At 37.4% G+C, this 12,229-nt stretch overlaps 1 long non-coding RNA gene and 1 other non-coding gene across 2 annotated transcripts; both read left to right on the forward strand.

The window, feature by feature from the left end:
* Positions 1 to 4,559: 4,559 nt before the first annotated feature.
* LOC138368189 (uncharacterized) lies at positions 4,560 to 8,246 on the forward strand. Its single transcript, XR_011229520.1, has 2 exons — positions 4,560 to 4,749; positions 7,653 to 8,246. It is a non-coding gene; the product is annotated as an uncharacterized lncRNA (long non-coding RNA).
* A 2,190-nt stretch (positions 8,247 to 10,436) lies between these two features.
* Positions 10,437 to 10,543, forward strand: LOC123761889 (U6 spliceosomal RNA). The gene has a single exon (XR_006773279.1). It is a non-coding gene; the product is annotated as a U6 spliceosomal RNA (small nuclear RNA).
* The last annotated feature ends 1,686 nt before the right edge of the window (positions 10,544 to 12,229 follow it).

A 12,229-nucleotide genomic window follows, 5' to 3' on the forward strand; every position in this document is an offset into this window, starting at 1 on the left:
ATTGCTTGCACTGTGTGAACCTCACAAACACTGTAGGGACACTGTACCGACCGAGTGACACTGTAAGTTCAGTGATAGCACTGTATTAATCTGAATATTAAAGTTAAAATGTTGGCATTATTCAGTATCATCCGAGTGATGCTGTATACTTAAAGTTCCCTGTAGAGAACATGCAATAATTTTAATACAATTATATTTCAATTTCTTTCTTTATTATGCACCCCATACCCATCCCGTGGGCGGTGGTGTAAAGGATTACAGAGGCACATAATCGGTTCAGGAACTGAACCCTCTAGTTCATTTAGCTAAGCAAATAACAATCTTTTGACGCTAGTTACACAATTATTAATGTTATATATACATGTATACATATACATACATGTACATATATATACATATACATACACTTACATATTTAATCACCTACACAAATACACACATCAATAACCTTTTATATCACAAGTGATTCAACAAGAGGCTCACAACAGTAGTTAGGAAATTTATCAACTTCTTAACGTTTTCTTTGTTTCTTTAAGAAAAATCCTTCGGACATTTAAGAATTTTTTATTTAGCAGTCTGGGGCGAGATCTCGTGGCAGAATATATATTCGAACCCCAGTTGGAAACAGACCCAACTATAGGATGGGTTAACCCAAGTATCGCGCTTCCAAAAGGGTCGCCCAAGTTGGAAAAGACGAACGCTGAAAGAATATTGTTGAAAACATCTTGATAACTGATTAAACCAAAATTATTTATTAGTCAGAAGAAAGACAGAAACGCGATCTATATGTAAAACCTCTACCAGACAAATATTTTAAGTAAAACCGAAGATATTTGTAGTTGTATAAAAGTGGCAGTTTTCATCGCTCGTCAAACTCGAAAACCGCAGCATTCATCTCAGAACCATGCCTATTTCACGCAGATTCCTTAATAAACGTAAGAGTTTTATATGTCACAAGAAAGACAGATATATAAGATTCGTTCTAAATACCTTACCATGGGCATATTTAAATTTAAAGCGAAGATACGTGTACTTTTATAATAGCCAAGCTCCGACTCCGGACAGATCGATCGACGGAGCAACTCTCTCTCAGAACAATGCTTATTTCACGTAAATTTGTAAATAATCGTAAATTTTTTATATGCCTCAAGAAAGATAGGAATATAAGGCTCATTTTAAACACTTTATCATAGACATAATTAAAGTTCTAATGAAGATTCATGTATTTTAATAATCGCCGAGCTCCAACCCCCGCATAGACTGAGCGACAGAGCAACTCTCTCAGAAGAATGTTTATTTTACGTAAATTCGTTAATAAACACAAATGTTTTACACGTCTTAAGAAAGATAGAAATATAAGCTTTATTTTAAATACATTACATTAGACATATTTAAAGCTCAAGTGAAGATATATATGTTTTTATAGTGGCGTTCAGTAGCTTTTCGGTCATGGAGTGCAGACGCCTACGCACTTGCCAATATGTTGTGTAATTAACAAAGATACGCTAATAAAGCCTAAAATATTACATGCCTCCAGAAAGACAGAGCTATAATCGTTATTGTGAGTGCATCAAAGGAAATATATCATGTTGGAGACCAATGATATAGCAATTTTAATTTAAGTTTCGAGTCCCGCCCGGTCGAGAGAGATGGGGCGACTCTCGCCCCATCTATTGGAGATTCTGTCCACTAAAGACCCAAAGCTACTCAAACCTTCCTAGCATTACGTAAGCAATGAAGTAATATGGTATATTTACTCACTATAATGTGGATGCTGGATGCAGAAAATGAGAAAACATAATTTTACTCTGAAAAAATATCATTTCATAACAAAATAAGATGTAAATATGTAATATCAAAGGAAGTCGATGGTCCAAGCAACAATATTGTGGAGCGACTTATCCAAGATATATTGCTCTCTGGAAAGTGTTTGCTGGCATATCAACCTTCTGTACACAGTGATCCAGTCGTCGAACTTCTCTGCTCAAATTATCGCAAATTTAATTTATGATGTTAACAAGTAGAATGCGTATTTTTAATCAAATCTAACGATATTAACAAGTAGAATGCGTGTTTTTAATCAAATCTAACATAACTAGCCAGAAAACGTTAAAGATTATTTAAAAACACATGGTTGGACGTTAAATCAACTCCATAGAACAATATTTTTGTTATAGATACTAATCGTTATTTGTTGGTATGCGTTCGCTACTTAAACTATCATGTACTGTATTTATGTAAAATCTCCCTGTTTCTTCGGACATGGAACACGGAACCTTACACGCTCTCTGATTTACTGTTTAATAGAGATTCACAAATAAGCTTATGATTGTATACGTTATCAAAAAGGCAGTGACAAAGTCAATTTTGCATTTTAATCACAGAGATTAGATCTTAGTGAGATAGGAAACATATTCATATTTTAAAGAAGGATTTTTGAACCATCGCTCTCCCTATCGATAGAAACTAACTTTTTTTGTTGTTATTATTAACAAGCTTAGGTATACACAGTAATGTGCTGCTACCCTATTCTATATGAAAGATTACACAGTGTATATCAAAAACTAGCTATAAGTTCATTAAATATTCCCATCTCACAGGATGGTTAGTTATACATGGAATCAGGGGATAAAATACCAGCCTCAATAAAAAAAATCAACTGTGACTAACAAGAACACCACTTACGGGCTATTCATGCCCGTGCTACCTTTTGGGTGGCTTAATCCTCATCAATCAATCACAAGAAACAAGGGATACATCTCCCGTCACGCAGGGTCCAGTCGCACCTCCACAGATCTCCAGTATCATCTATTGATACTGTTAATGGTTCAAGAGGACTACCACTTACGGGCCTACCTCAAGGTAACAATCAGGTGAGAACATAAAATATAAGGCTGATCTATTAGCCTCCGTTAGCAAAATCCGGGTACAGCATAAGAATATCTTCCAATATTCCTAAGTGTATGAAGTAATTACAGAGTTCAAAGTACCTTATACCATTTGGTCTGAAGTCACTTATAACAGGGCAATCACAGATATAGTGTTGGTGAGTATGTCCCAGCTCTTGTTCACATAGTTTACAATTGGAATATTCACCATTGGGGGCTATTCATTACCTGCAGCCACCTGCGATACATATCGATATCCTAGCCTAATTCTGGCAATTACAATGTCACACTGTCATTGTGACACTAGTGGAAGTTTTATGCTGTCCGTTCATATAATTCTCGATTCTAAATATGTTTACTTAGTTTAGTTCATTAATTATGCACCCCATATATCATCTTGTGAGCGGTAGTGGAAAAGGTTGCAGAGGCACATAAACTTGTCATAGCTCTTTATACTCTTGCTTTCTGGCTTTTGTGTGTCAGTGACTGCTCTTCTATCTTCCCTAATTTCCTAAAATATTGCGGCTTTGACAGAGGAGATTGGAATGCCCACATCCCACTCAACTTCAGGCTTATCACATTCAGTTTTAGCTGCCTTGTTTGTGTCATCATGCTGGACAACACCTATATGAGAAGGTATCCATACAAATGAGACTTTGAAACTCCTACTGTTTGCAATAATAATGTTGTTTATAATGGAAGTTACAACTACAACCTTTTGAAGATCAATGCTAATTTTATCTAGATAATGCAATAAACGAAAGTTTTCTATGTCAACAGAAAGGCAGAAATATAAGCTACACTTTAAATACTTGTCATAAATATAACTGAAGTGAAAGCGAAGATATATGCATCTGATACTGTACAGTTTCTTGATGGCTTGCTCTAAGAGTGTGAAGCCCTTCACACCAGCCTATAAATTGTGTAATTTATTTCCATATATTAATATTAAATATTAAATAAAATAAATATTAAATATGCTAATTAACCTTAAAATCTATATGTCAGAAGGAAGGAAGATGTAGACGTTAATGTGACAACATTTCAAGAAATATCTCTCTCTTTAAAGTTAAATAATACAATCCTATCGCCGGTGTCCGGACACATGAAAGCTACTTAGGTATCAGTGGCCAGCCAGGTGGAGATCACAGGCTGTACAATACTTATAAATTATGTAATTCACAGAGATACGTTGATAAATATTAATGTTTTATATTTTATTAAAAATACAGATATATACTTTGTTTCATACGTTAAATGTAACAATATTTCAGTATATATTATATAAGCATAGTATATATAATTCAGTATATACAATATATAATAAGAGTGTCAGATCACGGAGGAAGAATTGAAACAGGAATTTCCTTTAGTACTTTCTTATATTAATACATCTTCAGAGCGAACCATTCCTTCTGAAGATGTATTAATATACGAAAGTACTTAGAGCATTTTGTCTATAAATTTTGCAAGTATTTACCTCCTTAAAATTTTCTTAGATTAAGGACCTGCCCGAAACGCTGCGCGTGCTAGTGGCTTTACAAGACTGTAATTACCATATTTGTATCCTCACATTCCTTATGTACATTCTTGTATATGCATAAATAAATAAATAAATAAATAAATTCTATTGTGGTTTTAATATTGAACAATTATACATATACGAAACAGACAAATCTGGTGTCCGAAATAGTAAAAAATATTAGTGTGCGATGTGATCAATGTAAGGGGGATATTGGGTGTGCCTCGTATCCCCTACAACAACAAGAAGTTCGAGAGCGATGAGGCCGCCATCTACTAGCTTCAGGATGTCGTCGAATCTAAATCAACAATATACTACCGCCGCTACTTTCTCGGAAACGTAAGTACCTGCCGCTTTACTTCTCTCACCCTGCCTAGCCTGGCCTGGCCTGACCTGGCCTAGCCAGACCTGACCAGACCTGACCTGGCCTAGTCTGACCTGACCTAGTCTGACCTGACCTGGCCTAGCCTTACCCAACACTAATCACCACACATGACAGCCCAAACGAATCGCAAATAAGTACACGTAACAAGTCATATGCCCGGACACTCTTTCACCTTGGGGACTGAGTGGTAACTATTGTATAGAAGAGCCGGCTCCCTGAGAGTGGTAAGAGGGTGTGATAAGAGGCTAACGTGTGGTCTTGAAGGAAGTCGATAAAGCAGACAATTTTCAAAAGGAAGGGCAGCATAACGAGCAGACAGGAATGGACAGACAGTCGGTTATCCCATAATGTGTAATACGCCCCGCACAGCATGGGTGGAGTGGGGGGGGGGGGGTTGTAGCAGGGCACAGTATGGTGATGGTGCGGGTGAAGTACACACCCACTGAATTCCTGCCATCAATAATTGTTTTCATAACCATTAGAACAATGGCATCCCTCCAGCCACCATCCTTCCACTGACCCCCTCCTCTGGTCCTCCACCTCAGACAATAACCCCCCACACCCCCTCTCCCTTCCAGACATCAGCATGTCAAAATCAGTACCATAATGTGTTTAAACTATTTAAACTAAGTCACTGTGTATCTCAAGGTATCTTAATTCATTTGAAAGTGTACATGTGCATTCGTTCATATACTCGCCTAATTGTGCTTGCTGGGGTTGAGCTCTGGCTCTTTAGTTCCACCTCTCAACCGTCAATCAACAGGTGTACAGGTTTCTGAGCCTATTGGGCTCTATCATATCTACACTTGAACCTGTGTATGGAGTCAGCCTCCACCACATCACTTACTAATGCATTCCATTAGATATAATCATATATGATTACACATAATCATAATCATTCCATACACATAATCATAATCATTCCATACACATAATCATATATGTGTACGTCAACGTATACATACATGCGTATATATACCTCATATTAAAATACTGATAAACGAATGACCATGAACAAATTAATTTATAATTGTAGCACTATATATAATTTTAATAGACTAATTACGTGTTTATACATTTGAATGGTCCAGACAGGTGGCCAGCCTTGGACATATACACTTCTGGTAGGCACAATGACCTCATGTTAGACCCTTGATAGATTATGTGAGAGAGAGAGAGAGCTAGGGCAGGCAGGTGCGTGCCCCAGGGAGATAATCCATGCCCATGCCCCGCCTCGAGGTCAGTTCTCGAGTCACACCAAGAATAACAATCGAGCAAGTTGTCCTGACCAGGATGTGGCATATTAGGGAGGGTTGAGGAATAGGAAGCCTGTCTGATAGGGCTCTTGGCAAGCAGCTCTCCCTCAGTCTACCTATCTATATGGAAGAAATGTATCTAGGCCCTCCTCCCCCCTGCCTATTCTCTCTCCCCCACCTTTCTTCCTTCATTTCCTCCCTCCTTCCCTCCCCCTCACTGGTGAGAGAGTAGGAGTGTGAGAGTGGTTAGAGAACTCGTAGTTCTCACTCTCGTGAAATTGTCTGCGACCCTGGAGGAGTAGAGCGGAGGGGGGGGGGTGAAAGTAGGTGACGATGGAGGAGTAGAGGGGAGCATTATATGCAGTGAACGTAGGTGTCTATGGAAGAGTACATCATAGAGGAGGGTGAAAGGAAGGTGACAATGGAGGAGGAGAATTGAGGGGGTGTGAAGGTAGGTGATGATGGAGGAGTAGAGGGGAGGAGGGGGGCAAAGGTAGGTGTCTATGGAAGAGTACATCATAGAGGGGGGTGAAGGTAGGTGGCGATGGAGTAGAGCAAAAGGGGTGGGGGTTGAAAGTAATCCTGAGTTTAATTTTTTAGTTATATATAGTGACACCTCGGCTTATGAATGAATATTTATGAACTTTTCGGGTTACGAGCCTAATTTCTTCGAAAAATTTGAATCGGGTTACAAACTTTGCCTCGGGAAAGGAGTTTGTTGATATACGTATGGGCTGACCTAGCGCGTGGTGGCATGGTGATCGCGCCTCAGTTTACCAGTGTCTCCTGCCTAGTAAGTATCGCGCCTGAATTCTTTGTAAAGCATTACATTTGTTTTGGGATTTTTGGCTATTTGAACATAAAATTTGTTATGATATATCTTGCCATGAGTCCCAAGAAAGCCAGTGGTAAGGTTCAAGCCAAGAAAACACATGTGAGAATGACCATAGAGGAAAAACAAGAGAGCATTCATAAACATCAAAATGGTGCACAGGTTGTTGAACTAGCTAGGCAGTACAACAAATCTATGTCAACAATATGCACTGTACTTGCTAAGAAAAAGGACATTATGAGCATTAAAGTGGCAGAAGGCATATCAACAATCCCGAAACAAAGAACACAAACACTTGAGGATGTTAAAAAGTTTTTATTAATTTGGATACACAACAAGGAGTTAGCAGGTGATACCATTTCAGAGGCCATCATTTGTGAGAAACCAAGGCATTTGCATGAAGACCTTTTAAAGAAAACCCCTGGAACGAGGGGGGGGGGAAAGATGAATCAAGTTTGAAATTGTGAAAAGTTTGTGTGACAATAGAGCCTCGTGGAAAACTTTTGCTGTGGTCATTACCTGGTGGAATGCACCCAGGATGGAGTATTAGGGCTATACATCTTTTAAATCATAAAAGTAATAAACATTTCCCATCAACCTTACAAACAATATTAACCTATTTTCATGTATTTCCCCCATGTGCATTTTAACAAAGTTGCTAAATTGCCTTTATCATTCTGTAAAATTTCAATTACAGTACTGCATGTATAATTTTGTTAGTATAAATGAACTGAATATTCTGAAATTGCTATTAATTTTACAATTTCAGATTCAAAGGTGGTCTGGACACCCAATTTGGTCAGACAGGTGAAGAGAGCATTTAGGATAGTTCGAAGAGATGAAGATGGTCGCAATTGTGTTGAGCTTTGGTTCTTTGGTCCCGACTCTCAACCGTCAAAAAAGCAGGTTCCTGAGCCTATTGGGCTCTATCACATCTACATTTGAAATTGTGTATGGAGTCAGCCTCCACCACATCACTGCTTAATACATTCCATTTGTTAACTACTCTGACACTGAAAAAATTCTTTCTAATATCTCTGTGGCTCATTTGTGTAGTAAGTTCCCCTTGTTCGTGTTCCACCCGTGTTAAAGAGCTGTCTTTGTAACTATCAAATTGCATATATCTTTGCTTTCACTTCAGTTATATTTATGACAAGGGATTTAAAATTTGCCTATATTTCTGCTTCTCTGATGACATTAAAAACTTTCGTTTATTACAGTATCTACATAAAATTAACATTTATCTTCATTAGGTTGTAGTTCTCATCAATAGGGAGAGCGTCAGTAAAAAAAAATGGTTTAAATATAAATATCTTTCCTCTCTCAATAATATGCCCGAAACGCTATGCGTACTAGTGGCTTTAGGTATTGTATGTACTAGCTCTATCTATAAATCCAATATTATGTTTGTAAATCGACTATTTATGTACTTTCCTGAATAAAATGAACTTTACTTTACTAATATCTAATCTCTGTGACTAAAACGTAAGAACGACTTTATCTATGCCTTTTTGATAACATATACAATTATAAGCTTTATTAGTGAATCTCTATTAATTAAACAATATATGAGAGAGTGTGTAAGGTTCGGTGTTCCATGTGTGAAGAGACATGGGAGATTTTACATCAGTACAGTAAATGTTTTAAGTAGCGAACGCATACTAACGAATAACGATTAGTATAGACCAACACTATTGTTCTATGAAGTCGATTTAACTTCCAGACATGTATTTTTCAATAAGCCTTAAATATTTTCTGGCTAGTTATGTTAGATATTATTAGAAATACGTATTCTACTTGTTAATATAATAAACTAAATTTGCGATCATTTAAGGAGAGAAGTGCGACGACTGGATCACTGTGTACAGAAGGTTGATATGCCAACAAACACTTTCCAGACAACAATATATCTTGGATAAATCGCTCCACAACATTGACACCTGGACCGTTGACTTCCTATGAGGCCACATATTTACTTATTTCATAATGAAAGTATATTATTTTATAGTAAATATATGTTTTCTCGTGTTCTGCATTAAGTACCAACATTATAGTGAATAAATATACCATATTTCTTCATTATTTAAGTAATGCTAGGAGGCTTTGAGTAGCTTTGGGTCATTAGGTGAACAGAATCTCCAATAGATGGGGCGAGAGTCGCGCTATCTCTCGCCCGAGCGAGAGTCGAAACTTACTTTAGAATTGATATATCTTTGTCCTCCAACAAGATATATTTCCTTTGGTGCACTCACAATAACGAGCATATCTCTGTCTTTCTGAAGGCATATAATATTTTAGGCTTTATAAGCGTATCTTTGTTAATTACACTATATTGGCAAGCGCGTAGGCTTCTGCATTCCATGACCGACAAGCTACTGAATGCCACTATAAAAATGTATGTATCTTCACTTGAGCTTTATATATGTCTATGTTAAAGTATTTAAAGTGAAGCTTATATTTCTATCTTTCTTGAGACATATAAAACATATGTGTTTATTAACGAATTTACGTGAAATAAGCATTGTTCTGAGAGAGTTGCTCTGTCGATCAGTCTGTGCGGGGTCGGAGCTCGGCGATTATTAAAACACATGTATCTTCATTAGAACTTTATATATATCTATGGTAAAGTATTTAAAATGAAGCTTATATTTCTATCTTTCTCAACACATATAAAAACATTTGCGTTTATTAACGAATTTACGTGAAATAAGCATTGTTCTGAGAGAGAGTTACTCCGTTGCTCGATCTGTGCGGGATCGGAGCTCGCCGATTAGAAAAATACACGTATCTTCGCTTTAAATACAAATATGCCCATGGTAAGGCATTTAAAATGAAGATTATGTTTCTATCTTTCTTGAGACGTATAAAAATCTTACGTTTATTAACGATTCTGCGTGAAATAAGCATTGTTCTGAGATGAATATTGCGGATTTCCGGCTCTACGACCGATGAAAAATGCAACTTTTATACAACTACAAATATCTTTAGTTTTACTTTAAATTTTGTCCTGAAAGAGTTTTCATATATAGATCCAGTTTCTGCCGTTCTTCTGACATAAAAAGACCTTTGGTTTAATAAGTTATTAAGATGTTTTCAACAATATTACTAGGGCGTTCACCGATTCTAACATGAGCGACCCTTTTGGAAACGCAACACATGGGTTGACCTGATTGATATATGGGTCAGATTCCATTAAGGTTCGGAACAGTTACAACCAAGTACACATTTTACTGTTGAGTTAAACAGAGGCTACAGTTAAGGATTTGCGCCCAGTAAATCCTCCCCGGCCAGGATACGAACCCATGACAAAGTATATACATAATGATATGTATATACTGTGCATATACGTATGCGCGCTATGTAGATGAGAATGTATTGAGTTACGGGCTATTCATGCTCGTGTCACCTCTTGGGTGGCTTAATCTTTATCAATCAATCAATGTATTAAGAGTAGAGAGGGAAAGGGAGAGGGAGAGGGAAGGTGAGAGAGGGAAGGGCAGCATATGGACGGAGCTTCAACAATCACTTGGTGGTTCTCGGTCCCACCAACAATGTACTCGCTTCGGCAGTACATATACTAAAATTGGAACGATACAGAGAAGATTAGCATGGCCCCTGCGCAAGGATGACACGCAAAATCGTGAAGCGTTCCACATTTTTGGCCGCAGACGCGCCATCATCAATCTTCTCTCGACTAATGTCACGCTGGATCAAACAATTAGGCTCAATTTTAATATTTTATAGTAAGTGTGGCGCGCGGCGAGGGTCTCAACGTCTGCCCGGGGTGGCGGGTTCGAGCCTTCCGTCCGCCTCTAAACAGGGTGACATTGTTTCAGTAATAATTATATATTTTCTCTTAGTTCTTACCTAGAAAATATTATGTGATCATTTAATTAACTTTGATCACGCAGAAAATATTACTAATGTGGTAAATATGTTCGTAAACAGTTTGATATAATTGTACACCGCCAACAGGTAATTAAGCCGTTGTTACCAAAGAAAACTGTTGGTTGGAAGGGTGGACTTGTGCAGGTTGGTAGCGAGGCTCGCCTTGCACGCTATGCTCCTACAACCTCATCACCAGCATCAACTTGTTCATACACAAAATGCACACTGAATTATAAAGCTTGGCTTAAGCATACAAATCTTAACCGAAAATATGGTTAAATAAACAATTTCACACAATCGCTCGTGTCTGGATACAAAAAATTTTAGTAGTTAGTAACAGTTGATTAATTGACAGTTGAGAGGCGGGCCGAAAGACCACAGCTCAACCCCCGCAAGCACAGCTACGTGAATACATGAAAACTTTCTAGGCTGTATGGGTTTCGTATCCATATTTAATTTATTCATATGGATAAATTATAAATGGCTGGATGACAATCGCGCTTAGCTCTAGTGAAAATCATGTAGTTGCTGTTTAGTCAGAGTTGATTTGTTTTTTGTATTGAGGCTGGTATTTTCTCCCTTGATTCCATATATGACTAACCATCCTGTGTGATGGGAATATTAGATGAACTTATAGCTAGATTTTTATCTACACAATGTAATCTTTCATATAGAATAAGGTAGCAGCACATTGCCCAAACAAACGACACACACATATGCCAACCCATGGTGGACAGGCCACCGAACTTTAAAATCTCCTCTCTCTCCACACTCGCATCATCTTCCAGAATTTCATCTCCCCATCCCTCTTCCTGCCCCCCTCCCTTTCCAAACCCTTTGGACATCAAAGCGAAAACATTGCTGTGTACCTTACCTTACCTTGAGCCTCATAACTTACCTTACCTTTGTGTACCTTACCTTACCTTGAGCCTCATAACTTACCTTACCTTGAGCTTACCTCAGTGTATAACTAAGTTACCTTACCTTACCATACCTTACCATAACTTACCTTACCTTGAGCTTACCTCAGTGTATAACTAAGTTAGTAAAAAAAATCATTGTCCTGCTTGATGGGGGAATACTGGCCTCACAATACTGATAAATTATGTAATTCACAGAGATGCGTCGATAAACATTACCGTTTCATATTTTATTAAATACAGTATACAGATATAAACTTTATTTTCAAACGTTTAATGTAACAATATTTCAAGTATAAGAACCAAGATATATTTGTTTTAACGATTTCCTATAAAGTTACAAAGATATTTTAATGGCACTTTATCATCATATACAGACAGGAATTAACTTATAAAATTGTAGTCACTTTAATACACAAAACAAAAGTAAAGATATATGTATGCTAATTATGACGCAGGATCGCTCCTAAGAACTTAATTTGAAACCGTAATATGTTTTATATCATAAGAAATTCAGAAACGTACAATATATTTTCAA

The sequence above is a fragment of the Procambarus clarkii genome, chromosome 24 (genome assembly GCF_040958095.1).
Source record: "Procambarus clarkii isolate CNS0578487 chromosome 24, FALCON_Pclarkii_2.0, whole genome shotgun sequence".
Lineage (NCBI taxonomy): Eukaryota > Metazoa > Arthropoda > Malacostraca > Decapoda > Cambaridae > Procambarus > Procambarus clarkii.